The sequence below is a fragment of the Microtus ochrogaster genome, chromosome 10 (assembly GCF_000317375.1).
Source record: "Microtus ochrogaster isolate Prairie Vole_2 chromosome 10, MicOch1.0, whole genome shotgun sequence".
Classification (NCBI taxonomy): domain Eukaryota; kingdom Metazoa; phylum Chordata; class Mammalia; order Rodentia; family Cricetidae; genus Microtus; species Microtus ochrogaster.
Genome location: NC_022016.1, coordinates 15,679,035 through 15,705,690, shown reverse-complemented (window position 1 = coordinate 15,705,690; position 26,656 = coordinate 15,679,035). Strand labels below are relative to the sequence as shown.

The 26,656-nt window shown below is 37.3% G+C and overlaps 1 long non-coding RNA gene across 1 annotated transcript in view; it reads left to right on the top strand.

Moving 5' to 3' along the window:
* The window catches only part of LOC113456646, a 793,133-nt gene that overhangs the window by 630,159 nt on the left and 136,318 nt on the right, over positions 1-26,656 (top strand). The window contains exon 4 of the long non-coding RNA XR_003377403.1: positions 949-1,051. This is a non-coding gene — a long non-coding RNA (uncharacterized LOC113456646). The remainder of the gene's footprint in view (positions 1-948; positions 1,052-26,656) is intronic.

Here is a 26,656-nt window from a genome sequence, read left to right as displayed (position 1 = left end):
AATATCCATCTCTGAATTATAGGAGAGCCAGAAGAGTAAAACAATAGCCAATTTTGAAGTGGAGTTTCATAAATCAAGTTGTCCTATCCTAAACATACCACATTTCACAACAAACAAAAGATAATTATTAAATAATCAGTACCTTGTCAGCTGAAATAAACAATCCATAGACTGTCAGAAGGCAGTGTTTGAAGTAGGAATTGATGTAGTTATATGGAGATGTACTGTTTTCTTACAGAAGGTAGTACCAGAATCAGGTGATGACGAAGGTAAACAATTTGTGTCAAGTAGTCAGCATTTGGCAAAAAGAATGTTATAATGCAGGAGGGTATTTTAGCTTGTAGGGAGGCATAGTTCATTCATACAGGGAACCCAACCTAAAGGTTTTGCTAAGCCTATAACTTCCTCACATGTTCAACACAAGTATCACAGCAGCCACATCATGGCACAATTGATGAGACAGGCATCTTAGTATCTTTCATGATGAATCACATGACATAGGAGAGAACAAGACTGTAGGAACTGCCTTAGAATATTCTAAGTATCATTAATATTTTTTCCATAGCAAAAGTGTAAATGATATTTATAAAATTTGCTTCTTTTGAAGTTTAAAAATGTATTATATTCTTTAAAGATAATGTATATAAAATGGTCTCTTGAATTAACATTTCAGTTAGTTAAACAAAATGGATATGAATGATTGCACTGAGGTAATAATCTTTTACAAGAGTCATTTTATAGAAGATAAAATATAGATGGTCCCTTGACACGGGTGCAGTATTATTAACCATTGAGGTGTAAATTATAGAGGTCAAGAGTTTACACTGTTCCCTTTGTGCTGAATATTCTGATAAATGAACATCCCATATGACAGAAAAAAATAATATAATGAGTATTTTGTTAAGTTTGAAAAAATAAAAATATGACTGACACTATATTTTGTTACAGCTTGAAATAAAAGGCAAGCAGTTCCTGGCCTGTGAAACCCCAGTGATGTGCCTGTCAGTATGCTGGTCCCAATGCTGAGGGACATCATGGGCTTTGACTCCAGGTGAGTTGAGTGTGTCTAACATGGCCACTTCTCCATTACTCAGTGTTGCTTCTCTCCATTTTTATCTTACAGCATTCATATTGAAGTTTCACAAGCACCTTCAAACATTGAGAGATTTTGTTTCTCAATGGGACTGTGCATGTCTCTGACTCTTTTTCCTGAACTTGGGACCCTTTTCCTCCTAGTGGGTTGTCATGTATAGTGCCATGGTATGAGGGTTTGTGCCCAGTCTTACTGTATCTTGTTAGGCTGTGTTCAGTGGATAGTCCTGGGCAACCTATTTTTTTTCTTTCTTTATTATTTTTGTTTAAAGGAAAGAGAGGAAGAACTGATCTGGGGGAGAGGGGAGGTGGTTGGGAGGAGTGGAGGGAGGAGAAACTGAGGTCGGAGTATAATATATGAAAGAACAATAGTTTAAAACTCTTGTAAAAAACACGAAGGATCATCCTTTCAATGTAAACATCCCCCTCATAACTTTAAATGGAGGATTTGTACCAGCGCATGGATCTAATTTTAAGGCAAGGGCCAACGTGCCTGATCAACAAGAGAGGTTATGACTGCATATCTACAGACATGGGAAGTAAGTGTGACAGTTTCTAGAAATGTTTCCTGGTGCCACACCAGCCTTTTTAACAGATGCTAAAAGGCTGAATTACTACAAACACAACAATTTTTTATCACTCACAGAGTAAACAACTTGAACAGGCAAATTGTTTAATGACTCAAAAGACTCCTTTATTTCTGATTTTAAAATTACAAAAGTTCTAAATTTTGACATATCATGATCCCTTTGACTAAAATAAATGATTGTAGAAATTTGCCAGCATAAACCTTTCATGAGATGAAGTCACAAACTATTGAGGGAGGAAAGGAAAGACTGATATTAATAACTTAATTAAAAACATGTGGTTTGTAAAACCTATGTACCAATCTTCAAAATTTTTATATTTTGTATGTAATTCCCATTGATTCCAAATATTCCATTGATTTATTCCAAGAAGCCCTTATCTAAAATGATTTTCTTTACAATAGATAGTGATTAACACAGAGACCTGCAATTAGAAGAGATGCAAATAAAAGAGTACAGAATTCTTACTTGTAAATGAAGCAAAAACACTGCACATCCTCCTTCCATGATTCAAGATCATTGCGGGTGTAAGATCCAGAGGTGGTGGATTACTAAAAATAACTGTATCTTCTATATACTACAGGTTCTTAGTATCTTAGGGTTTTTAGTTACTGTGAAGAGACACCATGGCTATAGCTCTTAAAAAGAAAACATTTCATTGGGGTGGCTCACTTGCAGTTTCAGAGGTTCGGTCCATTATCATGATGGGTAACAGGCAGATGTGGTGCTGGAACTGAGAGTCCACATCTTGCAGGCAACAGGAAGTCAATTGACAGTAAAACATGAGGGAAGCTTGAGCAAAAGTGTCCTGAAAACCCAGCCTTATACTTTTTCCAACAGGGCCACAACTTCTAATAGTGCCATTCCCCTTGAGGTCCATTTTCTTTCAAACCACCACAGCAGGAATTGTGTACATGAACTTCATTGGTAGGGACAGCATCCATAAAAATAGGTGAGCCCAAGCCAGACCACATATCAGCAATTATATGGAAATTGGACACAAAAACAATCCTATCCTCAAATTTACAGAGATCTACCAATCTCTGCCTTCTTAGTTCTGGGGTTAAAAGCATGTGCCACCACTGTCTAGTTAGGAGAGACACTTTTAAGAGTATAGTCTGTAGTAAGTTAACCATACTGCACACATCCAATAACATTTCGGCAGAACAAATTGGTCTTAATGATTTTTTTTTCTCAATAGTTCAAAGTTCTGCAAGAAAAAAATGTGTATCTGAGAAAAATCAGGTGGGGGATGAATAATATTGAAGGAAGTTATGCAAAATTCTAAAAGAACAAATGTGGTCACAATAAGAGCAAGGCATAGTTCCCCAGGTTGTGCTATGGTACTATATAAGATCAAGAATTACAGTCCATTGTAGACTACATGGTAGGACCTTCTTCTTAGAAACAATGTTATTTAGAAATGTTTCTACAGTTTTCAACTATCATTTTAGTCAGTTAATTTTGATGTAGATAACACATTTCCATACTGATAATCTGTTTTAGGGGTAGATTTGGGTGTTTATTTTTATTTTTTTTAATTTATTTATTTATTAAGGATTTCGGCCTCCTCCCCGCCACCGCCTCCCATTTCCCTCCTCCTCCCCCTATCAAGTCCCCCTCCCTCATCAGCTCGAAGAGCAATCAGGGTTCCCTGACCTGTGGGAAGTCCAAGGACAGCCCACCTCCATCCAAGTTTAGTAAGGTGAGCATCCAAACTGCATAGGCTCCCCCAGAGCCAGTACATGCAGTAGGATCAAAAACCCATTGCTATTGTTCTTGAGTTCTCAGTAGACCTCATTGTCCGCTATGTTCAGCAAGTCCGGTTTTATCCCATGCTTTTTCAGACCCAGGCCAGCTGGCCTTGGTGAGTTTCCGATAGAACATCCCCATTGTTTCAGTGTGTGGGTGTACCCCTCGCGGTCCTGAGTTCCTTGCTCGTGCTCTCTCTCCTTCTGCTCCTGATTTGGACCTTGAGATTTCTGTCCGGTGCTCCAATGTGGGTCTCTGTCTCTGTCTCCTTTCATCGCCTGATGAAGGTTAATATTCAGGAGGATGCCTATATGTTTGTCTTTGGATTCACCTTCCTATTTAGCTTCTCTAGGATCGTGAATTATAAGCTCAATGTCCTTTAATTATGGCTAGAAACCAAATATGAGTGAGTACATCCCATGTTGCTCTTTTTGGGTCTGGCTTACCACACTCAGGATAGTGTTTTCTATTTCCATCCATTTGTATGCAAAATTCAAGAATTCCTTGTTTTTTACTGCTGAGTAATACTCTAATATGTATATATTCCATACTTTCTTCATCCATTCTTCCATTGAAGGGCATCTAGGTTGTTTCCAGGTTCTGGCTATTACAAACAATGCTGCTATGAACATAGTTGAGCATATACTTTTGTTCTATGATAGGGCCTCTCTTGGGTATATTCCCAAGAGTGGTACTGCTGGGTCCAGGGGTAGGTTGATCCCGAATTTCCTGAGAAGCACTCGGGAGGCAGAGGCAGGCAGATGTCTGTGTGTTCGAGACCAGCCTGGTCTACAGAGCTAGTTCCAGGACAGGCTCCAAAGCCACAGAGAAACCCTGTCTCGAAAAACAAAACAAAACAAAACAAAAAAAAAATCACACCTTAGAGATTGGGGTGTTTAAAACTGAATGAAGAAGTTGGGCCTTGGTAAATGGATTTAAATTGCGTTCCTGAAGGCATTTATTTGGCATAATGTAACAAACTGGTAAGAAGAACAAAAATAAGTGGTTTTCATAAAGCATTTGTTTGAAGACCCATACATTAGAAAGAAATAATTAAAGAAGGGGAGTTGGGAAAATGTCAGAAAGAAAGGGAAAAAAATAAGGTAAAGATAATTTACTTTAAAGAATATGGTCAATATTATTTGCTGGTAATTGAAATTTTTGAAACTAATAAAACATCCCTTGATCTGCTCAAACAACTTCCTAAAATACTTTAAAATCTCAAGATTTATTGATATAAAATAATTATATCTTTTTTTCATTCTTTTTTTTCAGAGCTGTTTACTATAGCTAACATATGTGACTACCATATGCTCTTAGGTCACCAATCATTGTTAGTTTAAATATGCTACTGTTATTTGATTGGAGCTCTCTATTTGGTAGGATTTCAGAACATTCCCAGTTAACATCCGACATGACAGTGCAGAAAAGGCTTCTACTTTACTCCGTCTAACCTATTAAACAGGCAATAGAATCCTGGCCTTTTGTGCGTGGATATTTATGTTATAGAAATTCACAGTTATTTAAATATTTATAAAATGAGAGTTGAGAGCAGCACTTTCCAAATGCAGTTAATAATGAACGGACATCAAGGGAGCTATCATTATAACAGCAAAGTGCTTTGCAACTCCAATAACTTCAGTAGTGCAGAAGCAGGCCATCAAACTTAATTAAAAGCAGTCAAAAATAAACTGAGAAATTGAACTGTAAAAGGCTGTCCTTTGCCAGAAGCTGAAGGCAGAAAGAAAGCATAGGAGAGCCTTGAAAGTAGTAATGAATTGATAAGCATTGCTGCCTGCAACTTGTAATTCGCTCTGTCAGATTTTAGTATCAGTTAAACTAGATTAATAGAGCAATCACTGATTCTCTATCTTAAATCCTTCTTTGTCAGCCTCTTATTATAGGCTCCCATGATAGATGGAAGCCTGAGTGGGTCAAAATGTCTATGCTTTCCTCTTCTCAATCACTCTTTATTGGCATCCACGTTCACTGGAACTCAGCATTCTGATATTTTGAAAAGCAAAAATTAATTCAGTTATTGTCAGACTTTAGCCCTCACTTCCAAAGAAGCTTAGCTTGTTTTTAATCAACGGAAGAAGAAATCTGCTGGATTGTGGATTGACAAGCCTAGCACCACCAGGGGCTGCCAATGGGAAGTGAATGATAAAGAAAAGATAGCAAATTGACTGTGGTTCCGAAGGCACAGATTAATGTGGGCTGCAGGACCAGGACCACAAGGCCAGAAACAATTTGCCCTCGATCATTTTGTTTTTGTAATAATGGTCTTTAATGAAGCTAGTGCCTCCCTGCTGTGGCCTTGTTATGTTTTTTCAACATCAGTGAGAAATAGATTTCTCCCGAATTGTAAGAGAGACAATGAAACAGCAGGAATATTGAAGCAGAGGATCAATTACTTCTTTGTAGTAATTTCAAAGTTGAAATAGCTATAGCACAGATTATCTAGACAAGATAAACCAGCTTGAAAAGTGGTGTGCAAATGACACAAAACACAAAAACGCTGAAGCAGACAAATTGTATTGCTTTCTAAAATCTTTCAATATGACTGCACAGTGTACCTTCACACAGTGAGTGTTTAAGACATGCCACAATTTAAAGGAGCGAGACCTCAACACCTTAGGTTTGTCATAGTTTAAATGGGAAATTTTAACACAGTTTAAGAGTCCTTCGGAAAGAGACTAACATCATTGCTTATGTTTTAAATTCTAAATGCCGTATTTTGAAGAAAGGATATTTGCTTGGGGTGGGAACACAGACATCCAGACTAAGATAAAGGCAGGGGACTACAGTTACTGCTTAAGAGGAGAGCCAAGTTGCATTGGGGCATATGCTTTTATTCATGAAGGGCTTTTATAACCATTGTGAAACTCAATTCTGACAGCAATCCTAATAAGATCGTCATTCAAACAGGTATAACCATTGTACAGATGCTACAGTAATGAAGAAAGAAGCTCAGGCTGGTTAGATAATTAACACTGGGTCGCACAAGCACCTGAACCCACACAATAGTCCACTGCCCCCTTTCCATTTAGTATTTACATGAAATACCAACTTTCAAATTTCAAATCACTGAGCTGTAATATAGTGCGCATTAGCAGAGTATGTTATTTCCATTTCCATCAGTTGCAGTCGGTCAGCAGCAATGTCTTTGTGCTGATATGAGAGTCAAGTAGAACAACAAGAGGCTGCTCGGGTTCTGGGTGTGGGTACCCTGCAGCACAGCTGCAGTTCACAGCCTCTGAAAAGTTCGAAGCTGAGCCAGCTCGCGAGAACTCTCAGAAAGGCTTCTACTGAAATGGTAAGGCAGATGGAAGACAGTCTCCCTGGGTATGGATTGTCCAGCTGAAAGGGAGGTTGGGCTGAGATGGAGTTTAGGGGATGATGATCCATCAACATGAATCGATGGGTTGACTTGAGAGAGATGGCTCGGGTTGAAGGTGACAAAATCTTAAAACTAGTTAGAAGGAAGAGGGGGAGTCTAAAGTTGGGATCATGCAGAAGAAATAGTTTAAAGTTAAAATGGTATGTCGAGGTATGGACATTGCTGAGGCGCCAAAGCATGGGCTGTGTGAGCATGAAGACCTCAACCCATTTCTCAGCACCCATGCACAGCGAGCCAGGCAAAACTCTAATTCCAGTGCTGGCTAGGGAGAACTAGGAAGAACTCTGAGGTATACCGGTGTGTCAAAGTTCTCAGCCAATTATGGGCTCCATTTAAAAACAAAACAAAACAAAACAAAACTAAAAGCTAAAAGCAAAATATATGGCACCTGAGGAAAGACACCAAAGATTTTACTCTGGCCTTACACATACATCACACACACACACACACACACACACACACACACACACACGTACACATGCTATTTGACTATAAAAGGGCACTAAGATAGTATAACGAGTGAAGTACTAAGAATTCAGAACAAAAAGAACTAAAACCCAAATGATAGGAAGCTTGTTCATGGTCACATAAACCAATTATTGTAGCTGACATGGATACTGTAGTTTTATTCCAATGTATTTTGTGTTGATTTACAGAGCAAGACCGATGTCAGTAACAGCAGCAGGCAAAGGACACATGGCTGTAATCCCACAATTGGGAGGTTGAGGCTGGAAGACTATCATGAGTTCAAGGACAACCTGTTCAACATAGTGACCTGTCAGGGAAAACAAAGGGAGACCCTGGCTCAACAACATTGGGGATGTTAACTATAATGCTTACAACACAAATTTCCCTCACATGACAATTGAATAACATCCTGATGAGCCAGTTCTATGTTACTATACCAATAATCAGAAGAACTGAAGTAGCTACCAAATGCCATAACTTCACAACACAGCTTTCATCCTATAGAGTTGAGTCATTTACACATGCATCTTGATCATAATACTTAATGGAAGATCTAGCTCACCGACACTGCCAAGCATGGACAGAGAGCAAACTTCAAAACAAAAAATCTAGATTCTACTGAGCATGCACTGCATTCCAGGTATTGATTATAAAGTCTGCAATGGCACAGTTAGCTTTGCGATCTGTGCCTGAGGCTGTGGTAAGGACTGCGTGTACTGCTCTTTATAGCAGATGATAAAAGCACTGACACTATCTTTGCTCATGGTTTACATACAAAGCAAATAAGGTACATTATGTTTAAGCACCTTCATTAAGATAATTCACAAAACTGCTAAGTGATGAACCACACATGCAAACCTCCTCTGTATTCACTTCCACAGCTCTCACTACATTGTCTACAAAACAGAAAAAAAAATCTGCAACTTCAGTTACCGTAGTTTTGTTCATGTTAAAATAATAAATTCTGGAATGTTTAAACAAAAACTCTAGCAACTAAAGCACATATGTAGATTCTAAGCAGAATGATTTTGCTCAAATTTGTAAAATGTATTTAGGGTTATCATAAACCCTATTTTGCTTCATAAGATAATAAGATTTCGGTTTCATTCTTGTGATGTTATTGTAACTCTTTATGGAGAGCAAAATTTCTCCCAGTACACATAGAGACCTTTGTAAAAATTCTGATCGCCCTGATGCCTGTTGTTGTATAATCATTCTATAGTCACACCACATCTTTAAATACGAACTTATGATGATCATGAAATATAGCGTGGCTTTTAACATAAAGACAATCTTGTTATTGCAAATTTGGTTGTCTAGATAGATTGTCCTCTCGTGTGTGTGTGTGTGTGTGTGTGTGTGTGTGTGTATGCGCGTATGCACACACATGCACGTGCATTTTCTAATAACCACATACACATTTCATATGCATGAATTTACCAATTGCAATTCACTGCTCTGTGAATTTTAACAGTTTTAGGTGTACACAGAGTAGTATAATTGTCAACACAATTTGCCAACTAAAGTTGAATCAGAAGACGCATTTCTCGTCAGCTTTTAAAACGAAAATAAGTGTTCTCTTTTTGCCTCTTTCATATTACTCTTATTCTCCTGTTTGTGTTTTGTGGTCTTTCACTGTCTAAGACAAGTCCTCAGTATCATGAAGACATGTTGGCAGTACTGAGGTTATATTGTCCCAGGCATAGAAAATAATTGCATTACATAGAATTCATTCCAGCTTGAGTCACAGTGCTACTAATGGAATTCAGTGCTGAGAAACTTTTTCCTTCCAATTAATTCTGTATGGCCAAGATTTTAGAAGTTGCCAGAACAATTGTGATATACATTATGCTTATCTTAACCCAAATATGTCATTTATCACAATCCACTCCCCAAGTCAGAAAAGAAGGGAAGCAAAATTTTATTATTTTTTAAAAAAAAGATTAGGAAATTATCTAAAAGCAACCCTTTGGTAGTATAGGGCACACAGGAGGTTAGAGTGGGTAATTTTCAGTTTCTGAATAAAAGATGATTAGCACCATGCAGTTGTATTTTATTTACAATTTTACACAGCCTCGCTTAGCACTCAAGAGAAATACAACAAAGACGAATGAAATCCGCAGGCATCCTGAACAAACTACAGACTCGTGGAAGAGAAGAAAAGCCTACAAAACCGCCTGTACTGCATTGTACACTTTAGATTTGATGTCAGAAGACTGAAAATTCAAGCTATGGGAACTAGTCTGAAAATAAAGTTAAACAACCCTTTCATAGAACTGTTCAGATGATTCTAAGTTACTACCATTTTCACTAAGAAATATGTCATTTTATATTAATTTAGTGTTTTAGATGCCTGTTTAGGTTCTGGGGGAAGGGGAGAGAATAAATGGAGAGTCCGGGAGGGTCTGGGAGAAGTTTGGGGAGAAAAAAAAAACTGTAATCAGAATAAACTGTACAAAGAAAATCTATTTTCAATTAAAAGAAAGAAATATGTCAGTGAATGTGTATGTTCATAAATGCAATCATTTTGTTATATTTAACTGCAAGATACTTAAAGTCCAAGAGCAAGAACATATTGTGTATGGAGTACTTCGGATGTATTTATAAGTATAAAACACTGATAGATATTGAAATTGTTTTAAGATGGTGAAAATAGAGTAGTGAGTTTAACAGAGCTGCCTTAGGGAAATATATAACCTGACAGTCTGTTTTCTGCAAGTTATCACAACTTATTTTTAGAAAAAAAAATGTGAAGATCATAGACACTGGCACTGTTTAAATTATTTCTTTATAAAGTTTCTCTTTTATTGCATTAACACCCAGCTTTAACTATGCACATGTACATGTATATCAGTTTGCAAAATTGGAAAGTTCAGAGAAACTCTAGAACAGGAATGTTAATTGTTAGTTGTTTTAAGCCCAGTCATAAAGACATTTGCTGTTTCCCCACAGATCACCCTCTGTGGGACAAGGAGGCACATGCTTGCATCAGACGAACAACATTTCCTTCATTGGCAGAGGAAATTTACTTAACAGAGGCTCACTTAATGCATTAGTCACCCCAAATGTATATTCAGTAAATGAGAGCTAGAAAGGCTATACAATTGTCTGAACTCTCTGGCACTCACTGGGAAGAAGTAAGTTTGAGTGCAGGCAACACAAAACCTATGTCTCTGGCAAGGCTGACATGCTTTCCATAAATTGCTCTTTTCAACAGTTATAAGTTGGCTTATTCTGTATCCACTGTAACACAGCAAAGAGCTTTGCTTAAACAGTTTGATGAAAAGCCGCTTGCATGGATTCACTTCTTTGTTAGTTGCTCTTGCTCTAGTGAGGACAGTCACAGGAACACCTTTGCTATTTTTTTTTTTTTTTTGGCTTCTAATTTGCTAACAATAAACTCCTCTCAGGAGAAGCAGAGCTGTTTTTCTGAAGTCTGCCTGCCTCTTATCACTTCAGCTGACCCTCAAGGTGAGCTTCACATCCTGTTATGTGTTGCTATTTATTTTAAGTGCTTGTTTCACCTCCTGGCCAGTCCTCACCATGAGGTTTCCAATCTTTATCAATTACATGGAGACAAATTTAAAAAGTAATTTTTATTCTAATTGACCTCAAATTCTTTAAAGTGTTCAGAGAGGTTTTCTTCAAAATGCTCATTCAGAATGAGATATAATCCTTAAAAGATTGGTCACTTTCTAGCATCACAATCAACAGATATTGCAAAATGAATCACTTTTATTTCCACAAGTGAGTAGTTCACACTATCAAACAAAAATCCTCATCAATATATTTGAAAAACAACTGCTATGCTAACCAAAAGCAGTTATAATTACTGATGCAGTTAGAAAAAAAAATTAACCAGTACCTATCACTGACCTTAGGTTTTTATGTGTGAATTTTCACATAAATGTTATTACATACAATATATTTAAAACATCAAGGAGTGATTGAATAGATTCTAAATAAATAAATGGTTCCAATAATACCCCGAGTTGGAAAAACAGCAAAAAAAAAAAATGCTGATAGCTGATGTGTTCACTTGCTGTGAGAACTGATGTAATCTTGGCATGCATGCCAGTGTGCAAGCATTTGAGGAAAGCAGAATTCCTAATGAATTTTTTTCATATGTCACCTAGTACTGGAGACATGAGCACCACTGCATGCCATTACCATCACGGCCCATTCCTTTCCATCATATGTGTATCCGTCAATTTTTCTTTTATAATCTGGAGCCTGTGATTTATATGCTGCTCAGGCATAACTCACAATTATCTTTAACTCCATTTTGTTTTCTGCACAAGGATATGCAGACCCTAGTTTCAGAGCAATTTAAGTCAAGAGGTAGGCTGTTCCTGAAATATGTAGCAATTACTTATCCTCCTAAATTCTTCTCAGAAGTCCAGTTATGAGGGAAAATACTAGTGAAGTACTGATTGAAAAGCTGTCTCATCAACAGCCCTTGCTGCCCAGTTAATACATAGGTGAAGGCTATGTTTCTTTTGTAAGAAACTCTAAATTCCTTTTAAATGTCCTTTGAACATTATTGGGATCTGAATATGACTATAATACATTAAATTAAAGAGAGATTCTTTTGGTTATGGATCATAGGAGGTTAATATTTAATTATGAACACCACTGACTAAAAACTGGAAATGGCCAGTAATATAAAGTACTAGACAATAATTTAAAGTCAACAACTATTTCCAGGGATGATGAGTGGACTTTGGAGATACAGGGGCGTAGAGCCACACTTCAGTTTGAGGTGTTAGAAGGAGAGGAGGGCTTTAGAACTATTTCAAAGTTAAACAGAGAAATATGATAAATGAAGAAACATCCAGAAATCCAGTCCTGATCTCTTAAAAACTTAGGATCCCCTGTCAGTGGACAACTAGGGGTAAATTGCCATCAGTCTGTTTGGGTAGGAGGCTGGAGGTGGGGGCAATGCTGAGTCTTGATGCCTAGAATCTCCAAGCCCATTTTTTCTTAGGTACTTGCAGCTCCTTATCCTCATGAGTGCTGCTCACCTATGTCTGCCTGGTTTCCTGCTTTTGTTTTCACTCTCTAGTTGCTGTGACATAAATAAGCTAGAGAAAAAGAACATCCTGATATTGTATCTTCCAAATGATTTTAGGTGTTTTCTGTGTCCTACATTCTCTAACTAAATAGGTATCTTAATTGAAGAGTCTATGTGGTACGATATATTATGGCATTTCTATTCCAGGGAGGCAGACAGAAAGCCATCTTATAAGGAGGAATTCACCCCAAGTGCTATTATGCTTCCCTCCTATCTAGAATGAGAATGTAAAAGAAATTGACAGATAATAAATTTGAAAAGGGTCAAAGGGAATGTTAGTGGAAATATTGGAAATTTAACACACAAGAGAGCTAAAAATCTTATCTAACTTATACAGTCATTTCAAGTTACCAGACAAAACAGAGAAAGTTCATTACGATCACAGGAAATGAAAGAGTCACATCCATAGATATGTATAATGCAAACTCTGTCTTCATGGCTCATCATGAAAAAAGGATATGATATAGATATCTAGGCCCATATTAGTGAAGTGACTACTCTGGTAGGTATCTCCCTTTATTATTGTCACTACTGAAAAGAAGAGTAAGAGCTAGGAACGTTCCATGTTCTGGATACTCTGGAAAGATAAACAAAGAAGATCTAAAAGACATTCCAATACATCTTCTTTGGTCTTGCAGATGGGTAGCTGTCAGTAAAGACTCCCTTCACTGTATCTTTGCCCGTGGAATTTCCTCCACACACAGGCATTAATCAAGAAATGCTTGCTGTTTCTCAGTACATAGAACTTGCTCGGATATAAACTAAAAGATAAAATGTGACCTCTACGTAAAAGTAACAGACTATTATATTGTTCTACAACAGTATCTCTTTAAAGTGGGGGCAGTGGATAATCACTAAATTTTTCAATTGTCTGCTTTTATTTGAAAAATTATTGTGGGTATTGGCCATCCTAAGTCTAGTCATGGAAGATTCCAGTTTGGACATTTGTAAAGGCAAATACTTGGTTGGTTTGAGCTCCTCAATTACTGGTGCTAACTGCCAGCCACTCATGGAAAAGAGGATGGCCATTCAAAACAAGTATTCTGACTATTCAGTTAAAAGTTAATAACACTCACATGGGCAAATGTAAACAGATTATAATAAAGATAAGTGGTTTTGGTACAGTCATTTTTTACTGGATTCAAGAAGTTTCTTGTCCAATGTAAACCAATGGGTTCAGTTTTATAAAGGAACAGTACTCTTTGTGTATGCTATCATTTATTTCAGGGTATATAAAGATTCCTATAGTTAAAACAACCAATGGGATGCTCACCCATGGAGATTATAGAGAGTCCATCTGTCTAAAAATCTCTCAGAAGTAATTGCAGTATCATGTATGCTTTTTCAAGATTTATTTATTGCATATATAAATGTTGTGTTTGTATAACTGTTTGTATATAGTATGCATGTCTGATGTTCACAGAAGTCAAAAGAGGCATTAGAATCTCCAGGAACTGGAGTCACAGAGTTCTAAAGATCACTATATGGTGTGCTAGAAACCAAAACCTGGTTCCCATGCAATAGCGGCAAGTACTCTTAACTACTGGGCCATCATCCCCCCAGCGCCACATGCAATAGTTTTAACAGAGGATCCTTAGTTTAGTTACATTTTGTGAACATCAATTTCGTGATTATTATTGATGTAGCTGTTTCTTCTTTGCTACATAAACTTATTCAAATCCAAAAGCGCAGTTATGGCAGTGACTCTATATACTATATAAAGACTATTTTTTGTTTTTTTTTAAAGATTTATCTGGGAAATAGTAAAACCTCATAGTTTAACAGTATATACACAGGTAATATTAATTGATTTCATTATCCTATATCTGTAGTTTTGATTCAGGTTTTTTTGTATTATTATTCAGTTGGCATGGCACAGCACTATCTCAGTCAAACTACAGCCATCTTCATAGGATCAACTGTACCTGCTTACAAAAGTTGACCTCAGTGGTGCTTGTTGACTGTTAAGTCCTTTGATAGGAGAGTAAAGAGAGATATTTGACCTTCCTACTGAGTATCTAGCCTCGTGTCCATTCAGTTCTGTGTGATTCTGCCCTAATTAGAGGTGGTCATATTGTTTAGAGGAGAAGCTAACATCTATAAACCAGGAAAGACTAGAGAATGGATGCTGCACTTACATAGCTACAGGAAAGTCATTAGACTCTTTGGGTGAAGACTTTCCAATGCATGTGCTCTTGGTACCACACTCCTGTCAATAAACTTTCACCCATGCTCAATAAGTAAGATCAATAAACTCAGTGGTTCCCCAGTGTGATGTTGATGAAATGGACCTTTGGTTTGTCATTGGGACCTTATCAGGAAAGAATAGATTTTGCTTAGTCTCTCAAATTTGAAGAGAAAATTCTCACAACAGATATTAAATTCACTTCTTTGTGCTATTACATCTCATAATTTTAAGACAGAAAACCAGAAAATAAAAGAAAATATCAGAAGGGTGTAAACAGGATGTTGTTTTAGTAAAATATATTTTATATAAACATATATTCTAAGATTAAGGTGAATAAATATTTCCAGAATGAAAAAGAAGGTCTGACTAAGTTATTTAAGTTGCACAAAAGATGAGGCTTAGAGGTAATACATATTATATTAAAATTTCTATGGTCAAAGGTCAACAATTGCAGAGACTGGCTATATATGTAATCAAAGTTAATTTAGAAATGTCTGTTGTTTATTTTTTTTAATATACAGTAGTTAAAAATACCAAATGGGTATATAAATGACTTTCTGGGTATTCAATAAGTATATATAGAAGTCATATTAATGTGATCAGATGGTCAGTGTGATAAAAAGAGATAATGTTTCCCCTCCCCCAAAGGTCAACAAGTTCCCAGAGGACTGTGGACTGTTTCCCAAAATGGAAAGTCAACTGTTTTTCTCTTGTTCAGGCAGGCAACAGAAGTCTCACTTAATGAAACATTCAGGGAGCTGCAACTAATGTCAAAACTATAAGAAGGAATGCCAACAAAGAAGAAAGATTTCCTAAATGCTCCTAAGCAAAGCTATGGTCAAGAAAGACCATTGACTTATCCTTACCAAGAACAACTGGGAAAATTAAGAATGGAGCAGCCAGAAGTTCCTTTCAAGCCCAAGTGACCTCTAAGGACTAGATTCTTGACTTGGCTTCATAGTACAAACAAAATCAAACAGAAAAAAAAAACAAAAAAAAAAAAAAAAAGAAGTCACCTATCTCTGCTTGTTACTCAACCTATGAAGATCTTGTCTGCTGAACCTGGGATTCGAGAACCTGAAAGTGTGGGGTAAACTTTAGTCCAATTCTGTAGACAACTTAATTTCAATTGTACTATACTTTTATATACAAAAAGACCAATGATCCAGATCAGAAAAAAAAATTGTGAATAAAACTCAGTAAGCACATACTGCATATTAAGAGAGCAGCCCTTTTCTAGTAATTTCACGACCAATTTAAATACAAATATTTGCCATGTACTATAAATTATATTTGGGAAAGCATGGAAGAAGGCCATATCCAGATCCAGGGTACACTGATCTAATTAGGTTCTATAGCTATGTTCTGTCATCCAACAGGAATAAAAACATCTTATAAATTGCATGTAAACATTTAACACAGGAGACACAAAATTACATTCAAGAATACTCCAATGAATGAATTACCAGGTGGTGGTGGCATACACCATTATTCCCAGCCCTCGGAAGGCAGAGGCAGGTGGATCTCTATGAATCTGAAACCAATCTGGTCTACAGAGTGAATTCCAGGACAGGCTCCAAAGCTACAAAGAGAAATCCTGTCTTGAAAAACCAAGAATCTTCCATGGAATAAAATGCACTGGAAATAAAAGGCCATCTGCCTTTTTCTCTAGGGCCCCTCTCATGGCTCCCCAAGACATTGTTTATAATGTGTCATCCTTTTGAATTTATTCTGACTCACCTTCAAGGTCTTAAACATCCATCTGTTGCAGGATATTTGATTACACTTTGGACCCAAGATAACCTTATTTGCTGGATAACCTGTTTCTGTTTGTGGTGTGGCTCAGTCCCAGCACACACCCTTAGTCCAAGAGTGTTCTGCTTGAATATTATAAACAGGATTAAATAAAGTCAACCATAGATCAAGTGGTAGAACAAACAATCATTTGACAGCAAGTGAACATAAGATGGTTAAGAAAAAACACAGAGAGTGAAAAGGAGTCAGACGAACAGAGAGATACACAGAAAATAGAAGGAGAGACATTGAATTGAAGGAGTCCTTCTTGAGGTTGTGTAGGAGCCGGGTTCATTCTGGGATGTCAGTGGAGGGGGAAGGTCAGCTAGGTATTTTCCTTGCCTCTCTGGGCTAGTAGGCTTTCACCCCAGCACCTAGTTACTAAATCTTTATTGGTAAAATCAAATAATCGAGATTTTATTAAAAAGAATACTCAATGGGAAATTCTAACCAAAGATTGAGAGGATTGGTAACAATCCAAGGGACAAGACTCTGCAGACATTAACATTAGTCAACATGGTATGTTATTTAGATAACCATCTTTTAATAATTTTTTCTTGACTAAAAAATTGTTGTTCAAATATAAGACCTCAAACCTTGGCTCACTGCTGCCCTACCTACAGTCAAGTGATACATCTCACTGTTGTTTTAAAATAAAAATTAAGTGGAGCCTAAATCTCTTCACTTCTTATCTAGAAGCCATATGCAAAATAGGACCCAGAGAAAATTTTATTTCCCCAAATTCTAGTGTTTAGACAAAAGGCAGTATTCCACAGGAATGGGTGAAGCTGGATTCCCCTTTTTAAAAAAGTAGTTTCGCTAGTCACTGACAGAAGGGACAAATAATTAATTATCTGTGGTATCTCTTAGCATGCTGACCTTCAGGCTCTCTCTGTATCACATGTACCTTTTACATATTTCAGAATCCATAATAACATCTGTGTACTTCTTACCTCTCTCCATTCCTCCATTTCTAAATTTCCCTAACTCATAGGCTTCCCTCCTTCCAGCTACTCACCCTCCTTATTACTGCTCTGTGTGTGTGTGTATGTGTGTGTGTGTTTGTGTGTGTGTGTTTGAGAGAGAGAGAGAGACAGAGACAGAGACAGAGAATATGTGTATTGCCCTTGACTCTGTTCCTGCTTCTCTTATGGCCTGGTCTAGTCTACTACATTCTCCTTTTGCTTTTGACTCTTCCAGATGCTTCTGGTGGTCCTCTCTTTCATATCTACAAGAAAAATCTTCTCTTAACTATATCATGGAGCAGTAATATCAGCAGCTTATACAAGAAGGACATCACACTGACTTTCAGATTTTGGAGTTGCTATCAGAATCAGGAGGTCAAACTTAGAGACTGCAGAACAATGACGAGATCCTAGGAAGAGTAATTTAGAGAGGCGAAATGTTAAAGTAACTTATCCTATCTAATTTTATTTTCTTAGATGTCTATTTGTATTCTAAATAGAGAGAGACAGAAAAGGTGTAGTTTTAGATGGGTAGGAAAGTGAGGAGGATCTAGGAGCAGTGGGGGAAGAGGAAACAATCATATAACATTGTATGTAAAAAACCTATTTTCAATAAATTGCTTTCTTTATGAAAAGACAGAAGAAACAGTCAAAAGCTGTGCATACACTTGGAGCTATGTAACATATGGTAAATATGTGTGTAACATATGGTAAATATTTAATAAACACATATATAGAAGTTTCATGTCCTTAATACACAAAGAATTATTTGGTCTTGATATTTGAGTCATCAATATGACCCAACTGATTAAAAATAATTAAAGAGGAAATTATTATATTAAAGAAACTAGAGAGAGAGAGAGATAAACAGAGACAGAGAGAAACAGAGTCAGAGACAGAGATAGAGAACAAACACTGCTGGTCAAGAGAATAGACTCTCTGGCCTGGGTAGAAACCAAGGAAATGAAATAGAAGGAATAATTAACTTTTTGTACTAGGAGACTAACTCAATCTTATTGAGTCTAACACTACTAAACAGGTACTTCCTCCATATTGCAGTTTCTTACTCCAAGATCAAACCAGGGAATTAAAAAAAAATGTTTACAATTCTCAGGGGCTTGCAAGAGCTATTAACTTATTAAATATGAGTCTTTCCTATAAAATAATATAAAATTTGTTTAGGACAATGAATTGAATCTTTTTATCTTCCCCACCTTGTAAGACTTTTATGCAAATGTTTTAATCCTTTCAGCTAGTAAAGCCTTTGTTTACAGTTAGGCTCCCTGCTGCATTCCAGGAATTTGATGGCTGGAACAGTGACTGAGATCCCCTTCTTCATTTTCTGTGTGCCAATTCTTTTGAAATTGGCCAATTGAATAAGATTGTTAGGTTGAACCTCAGCCAATAGGGAAAAGACATAGTCACTACAGTAAATGGTAGACTAAATGCACTTCTTGTTTCTGTGTGCTTACTTTTCTGAACACTCCCTCCAGATCAAGAGAGAAGTTTGCCTTGCACACACACACACACACACACACACACACACACACACACACACGGAAAAGTAATAAGGTCCCAAGGAAAATGTCCCTCAGTTTAATTATCTTGAAGTTATCTTGCTGTTTGTGGGTACTTGTCTTAGTCCCTTTTCTATTGCTGTGATAACACACCTTGACCAATGCAACTTGAGGACTGTGGTTTCAGTAGTCCATTATTGCTGAACAAAGGCATAGTGGCTTGAACAGTTTAGTTCTTACACCATGATCATGGTCCTGATTCATAAAAAGAAGATAGAGAGAGACACACACCAAAACTATCTTGAGTCTTTTGAAACTTCAAATGCCATCACCAGTGACACACTTTCTCCAATGAGCCCATACCTTCTAAAACTTCCCAGTTTCACCAACAGTTTCAAGCACTCAAATATAGGAGCTTCAGGGGCCGTTCTCATCAAACCACATCCACTGTCGCTGGAAAACTTCAGGTGTTATTTCTGTTAAGATATGGTGCAGGTTGGGAATTTCGTGGTGTTCCATGGAATGTGGGTCCAAACTACATGGGTGACAGAATACTCCATGCAGACAGAGCTTTAGTGTGGAGCTTATTGAGAGGAGAGGAATATAGAGGGGAAGGGGGAGGAGACAGACAGAGAGAGAAAGAAAGGAAAAGAGAGAGACAAAAATCTGCCTCCTCAGAAAGAATGTCAGAACGGAAGAAAGAGAAGAATGGGCAGAACTTGTTTCTCTCTCTCTTTTCTTTCAATTATATTTGCTGGGTTGTTTTTATTGATTTTATTGAGCTCCACATTTTTCTCTGCTCCCTTCTCTTCCTCTCCCCTCCCCTTCAACCCTCTCCCATAGTTCCCATGCTCCCAATTTACTCAGGAGATCTTGTCTTTTTCTACTTCCCATGTAGATTAGATCCATGTATGTCTCTTTTAGGATCCTCATTGTTGTCTAGGTTCTCTGGGATTGTGATTTTTGGGCTGGTTTTCCACCTAGCATTGGTAATAAAATATATTCATACCATACAGAGGGAATTCCACATCATCTTCCTATTTCTGTCTAAATAAAAAGGAAGGTTTTAACTTCAACAAAAGACAAGGCACTTCCTGTTTATTTGGGAAATACTATATGCTTCTGTGGTTTTTGATGGCGTTGTAGACAGTTATAGATATTTTCCTTGGTTATGATAAAAGATAAATTAGATATGAAACTTTAGACTCACAAAAATAAAAATATTATAACTGTAATTCTTGTTTCATACCAGTTTCACTATATGTAATTTTACAAGGTTAAAGTTTAAACCTTCCTTTTTATTTAGAAACAAAAGGGAAGATGATATGTGCTTTCTTTTTTATACTATGAATATGTTTTATTACCATTGCTTAATAAAGAAGCTGCTTTGGTCTATGGCAGAGCAGAATATAGCTAGGCAGGAAATCTAAACTGAATGCAGGGAAAAAGAAGGCAGAGTTAGGCAGACATGTAGCTGTCCAAGAAGCAAGATGTGAGATAACAAACCACAAAATTTGTGGTAAATATAAAATATTAGAAATGAGTTAATTTAATACTTGAAAGCTATATAATAAGAAGCCCATGCTAACAGGCCAAAGAGTATGTAATTAATATTAAGCCTCAGAATGAATATTTTATAAGTGGCTTCAGTAACAGGTGGGCAGAGAAAACCTGGTCCAGGGGGACCAGCAATACTCTTTAAAATTCCAATGAAGATTATCACTACTTTTTTAAAAACTGTGCTTGATCAGCTAAAAAAAATTAAAATTCCTTTTTTTGTTTTTGGGTTGTCTAGGTTATCTACATTTCTAACTGTCCTTCTTATTTAAGAAGTTATTATATGCAGAGAGAAGCTTATAATATTCCTATTCTGGTGTTCCCTAAATGGGTAGAAAGAGTCAATGCAATATTCAGAAAATTGAGAACTCATTCATTATTTAGTGCACATTTCTAAGATTATAGGCATAAGAAGAATGCAGTAATATTTGTGTTATGGATATCTAGGGACTCAGTGATTCAGTGAGCCATACTGCAGGAGAAAGCTAAATAGCAAGTAGGCTCAAAATATGGGTTAGTGGAACATGCACATTTTCTTATCTGTGTACATAAGATTACTAATAAGGAATCCTCACACTGGTAACTGGTTTCCACTTTCCACATGACATTAGATCTTTACCTTCAGAGAACCTTACTCATCCTTGACCAAAGTCTGTACTGTCCTCTATTCAATAGTACAATCAGCGTTAGCTGTGTTTTAGTGTAATGTTCATCTTCTATCACATTTTTCTCCCCAAATTCATTCTTTGTTGGAAGACATTGCTGGCTGGTCAGAGGTTCGTGTCTGTGCATAGCCTGGCAGTTTGTCACAATATTCTCATCAAAATGGAGCTCTCTCCCTGCAGCAAAACTTCCTGTCTCTACTGTCCTTACACGGAGAATGTCGCTGGGCCTGGAGGAGTGACCTCATCAAAAAGTTGACCCTTAACCCAGATGCTTGATTCATCGTTAGCTTTACCTTTGGCACAGACCTCTGCTGAGGAGACTTGTGCTCGGGTTCTGCTCCAGGACTCTACTGCTACAGACTAACCCTGACGATAGGCGCATGCCACTTAATGTGAATTAGTGTTTGTCTCCAGGCTCCCCAATCCTACTGCCAAATCCCATTTGTTCCCTATGCTCTCAAGTAGAATTGAGCTGATTTACTAAAATCTGTCTTCCAGAAGTCTGTCTCCATTTGTGCTCATGAACCACATAAGTTTTTTTTTTTCCTTTCCTTCTTTCTTTCCTTTCGACCTGGTGACCAACAGGCCTCGTAGTAAAGAGGTCCTCTACAAATCCTCTCTCATTCCCTGATACAGTGTCTTTTGCTTGTTCCATCTTCTATTTGGATGGAAGGAAGAAGCTGACTGACCCTTTGGCATTAGGTCAAGTTTCTCATTTGCATGGTGATAAGCTAGAACCTGAAAATGACCTGGCACAGAACTAGAGATTACCTTCCCAAGGTGCCTAGAGGACTGGGGCAGTGTGTGCCAGCATCGTTTGGATGGCTGACTCTGCTAAGTTTGACTTCTCTAGGGAAGAGTATATTTAGTTCTGTAAACTGATGAAACTTGCAAGGTTGTTTTTTGTTTTTCTTTTTCTTTCTCTTTGAGCTGAAATAAAGTCTGCCTATGTTGACCTAGCTAGACTCAAATTTCTGAGCCTAAAGAATTTCATGTTTCAGATTTGTCCATATCCTGCTAACTGGAAGTACTGGTGTAGGTCACCCTATTGAGCCACAGAATGTTTTTTTTTTTGAAAGAAATATGTTTGAAAGTTACCCACTATAATGATGGTGATGTTTTGAATGAACAGTGTCTCTCCATAAGCTTGGAACACTGGGCTTTCAGTTGGTGGCACTGTCTGGGGGAGATCATAGAACTTTTAGGAGGCAGAGCTCTGCTGGAGGAAGTATGTCACCGGGGGTGGGCTTCACTGCTTTACAGTTTACACTACCTTTCAGTTCACCCCAATTTTAATTCCTTCCCTCTTTCCCTCTGTGACTTCTTTTGATCTCTGTATCATAACGAAAATGAGCTGGAGCAGCTGGAAACTAAGATAGTAGAACACATTCTCACTTACCGAAGAGCTTAGATATGTAGTGGAAAGATATAAAAAGGACCAGAGAATTAATTAGGAGCCCTAAGCAAGATAATTAACTTGTTCTCAATAGTGAACAGCTTTTGCAGAGTGGGCAGACACATGCAATATGCAGCTTTAGAGAGCCCAGAAGCAATTCAGTGGAAAAAAATAGTGAGAGAGAAAAGACCCCATTGAGATCGCTGGTGTTTGAAAACTGCTGAAGTATACAAAAAATCAGCATGCAACTTTACCTTCTCTCACACACAAAAGAGTATTACATCTATTGGACATAGAGATTTTCAGGGGGCTATAGATAAGACTGAAGGGTTAAGAGCATGTGCAGTTCTTCCAAAGGTTCTGAATTCTGCTCCCAGGTCACAAATGTTGAGAACTTTCGCTCCAGAGATCTAACCCCTCTTCTGGCCATGGAAAGCATCTACAGATGCATGGAATACTCTCATACAGACACATGCAAATAAATACAAATGATTGAACAGTATAAAAAATGGAGATGTAAAGTAAATATTATATTAAAATAATCTTATACAGACATAAAATATGAATATAACTGGAAGCACTAACTTTTTTAACTAAATTGCCAGCTCTATGATGTCCTCTGGTGGCACCTTCTGAAATTCCAGAAACAGCCTGGTTTTCAAATTATTCTCAAAAAGTGGCAGAAATTGGCAGGGAATTTGTGACGGAATAAACAGAAAACTTTTGAAATAATTAGCTGTAGTCTATTCCAATCTTGACCTATTAGAATTAATTCTACTTTTTGAGAGAAAGTTGTTGCTAGTTCCAGAAATTTTTCCCTAAGCATCAACAATAAAGGACTAAATAGGAGTCACATGCAGTTCAGGTTGTGGATTAAGCTGCTGGAACCTTAATGTAAACAGTTTTTTCAGTAAGATTTAATGAATAGATTCACCCAAATATTTACGTATAAATAGAAATGTCTAAGTTCAACTCTGAGACTTGTGGATACATACACCAGTTTCAAAACTTTTCAAAGAAAGATGAGTAAGACAAAGAAAACAGAAAGGAGGAACACAAGAAAGTACATTTGATAGGATTGCATGTGGAACTTATCTCATGCTAAATCTCTCAGAAATCTTGTGGACCAGAATGAACCTATCAAGAAAAGATGGGTTTGGCCCGGAAGATGCAGAAAGGCATGGGAAAGACATCGAGCTAACTGATTTCTTTAAGAGGAGAGCTGAGATTTAACTTTTCAATGGATGGATGACCAGTGTGAGAAGTTCTTGAGAGATACATAAGGAAAGCAGAATTCCTTTTAATTTCCAACATTATTCTACAAACACTGATACCTTTTACTTCATTTACACATGAAAAATTATAGCTTATGCAATTACAACTTTATCTTATTAGTTGAAACTTTTAGGCCAAGATAAAAAGGGAAACATTTGTACCTTTCCATACATATTAAGTGAGACAATATTGTTTTGGAATGTCTATTGTTTCCACAAAAGTCTGTAGAGTCCAGTGTTTAGAGGGCTCTCAGAATGGACTTTCCTGGAACTATTTAGGTACATCTGGGAAGCTGTCATATTTTAGACACCCAGTAAATTTAGACACTGAATAAATGGACAGGAAGATAGACATGCACACAGGCTCTAATGTGTACTGAAATCATACTATATGGGCATAAAATAATTCCCTTGCTCAATATTAGTCAAATTTTATAAGTCTATGATAAATGAAATTCTTCCTTGAATTCTAAACTTCAATTTTTGAAATCACATCTTTTTCCGAAAGAGAAATAAGAACAGTAATTGTAAAATCTATGTGATAAAATATAAACTGTGGGAAATACTGATCCATTCTCTGATGATGGATTCGAACAGGTGACAACTTGATTTTCACCCTTTAAGAACTCATAGTGAATATTTAATTAGGGACCTATTTTTGTCCAACATATTTAATCTTGAAGCACACCCACCCAATAATAAAATTGACACTCATTTATCATTGTTATTTTACTTTGAGAAATATTGATGGTGAATAAGTTTTATTATTGCCCTTTGCTAAAATCAGAACTGTTTATTGGAAAAGTAATAAGAAAATTTGGGTTTGGCTTTATTTTGTAGCTAAGCTAATATCAGTCATCAAATATCAAACAGAATAAATTTCGCTTTTCTAAAAAAAAAAAAAACCTATGAATTTGTGCATCAATCAAAGATTAATTTGAAATTACTCTTATTGAAGATATGCTTTCCTTTCACCCATTAGTGATTAGGGGCATTTTAACTGATCATGTTTGCATGATCTCATCAAACTGAGCCTGAGGCAAACTTTAAAAAGTTATGTCAAGCTAAATGTGGTGGCACCTAACTTTAATGCTGCACTCAGCTCTCATGAGGCAAAGACGGGTGGGTCTATCTGATTTTAAGGCCAGCCTGGTCTACAGAGTTAGTTCCAGATAAGTCCAGACTATATATAGAGACCTTTCCTACAACAAACAAACAAATCATGTATGTATGTATGTATGTATACCAATCCCAGGTCTCCGTCCCTCCTTTCCTCATGCTACCCCCAACTTCCCCCACCTCACTACCCTGCCACCTTTTTCCTGAGAAAGGGTAAACCTCCCCTGGGAAGTCAACTAATTCTGTCCTATCACCTCATTGAGGCAAGACCAAGCCTCGCCACTCTGAGCCTAGGCTGAGCAAAGTATTTCTCCATAGAGAATGGGCTTCACAAAGTCAGTTCATGCATTAGGGTAAGATCCTATTCCCACTACCAGTGGCTCCACATACTGCCTAAGCCCCATACCCTTGCCATCTGCATTCAGGAGGCCTAGCTCAGTCCTATGTAGGTTTCCCTGTTGTCAGTGAGGAGTTAGTAAGCTCCTATGAGCTTGGGTCAGCTGATTTGTGTAGGTTTCTCCATCATGCTCTTACTGATTTGTTCATAGTATTGCTCATCCTTCACTTCAGCTGTACTCCTGGAAGCATCTACTTCCATCTCTTTCCCGATGAGGATTCTAGCTTCTCTGGGGTTGTGGATTGTAGACTGGTTATCTTTGCTTTATGTCTGATATCCATTTATGAGTGAGTATTTGTCTTTCTGGGTCTTGGTTACCTCACTCAGGATGTTTTTTTTTTTTTTCTTCTAGTCTCATCCATTTGCGTGCAAATTTCAAGATGCCATTGCTTTTTTTAAAAACTGGTGAGAAGTACTCCATTGTTAAATGTACCACCTTTTTTTTTTTTAATCCATTCTTCAGATGAAGGGTATCTAGGTTGTTTTCAGCTTCTGGCTATTATGAATAATGGTGCTATGAAAATAGTTCATCAGATGTTCTTGTGGTGTGAGTGTGCCCACTTTGAGTATATTCCCAAAAGTGTCATTGATGGGTCATGAGGTAGATTGATTCCTAATTTTTAGAGACTTCATCATACTGATTTTCTAAGTGGCTACCATGGTATAGGAGGTCCTTCTGTATTTGTGTTGCTTTTATTGGTTAATAAAGAAACTACTTTGTGCCTGGTAATAGGGCAGAACTTAGGTGGAGTAGACAGAATTGAATGCTGGGAAGAAGGGCAGTGTGGCAGACGCAATTGTTCTCCTGCCTGAGATGGACGCTGGTTAGACTCATGCCGGTAAGCCACAGTCAAGTGGCGACATACATTAATGGAGATGGGTTATACTAATATGTGAAAATTAGCCAATAAGAGGCTAGAGTTAATGGCCAGACAGTGATTTAATTAATACAGTTTCTGTGTGATTATTTTGGGTGTAAGCTAGCTTGGTGGGGTGAAAAGCAGACCTGCTCCTCTCAGAACAGCTGCACAAGTTTGCATGCCCACCAGCAATGGAGGAGTGTTCTCCTTTCTTCATTTCGTCTCTAGCATAAGCTGCCATCAGTGGTTTTGATCTTTGCCATTCTCATTGATGTAAGATGGTATCTCAGAGTTGTTTTGATTGGCTATAAATGTTGAGTATTTCCTTAAGTGTTTTTCAACCACATGGGATTTTTCAGTTGAGAATTTTCTGTTTAGATCTGTACCCCATTTTTAAATTGGATTATTTGATGTCTAGTTTCCTGAGGTTTCTTTTTGTATATTTTGGAGAACAACCTTTTGTCAGATATGGGGTTAGTGAAAATTTTCATTTTCATTTTATATGCACATTTTTCTAAGGGTGTCAGATGCCCTGGAACTGGAGTTACAGA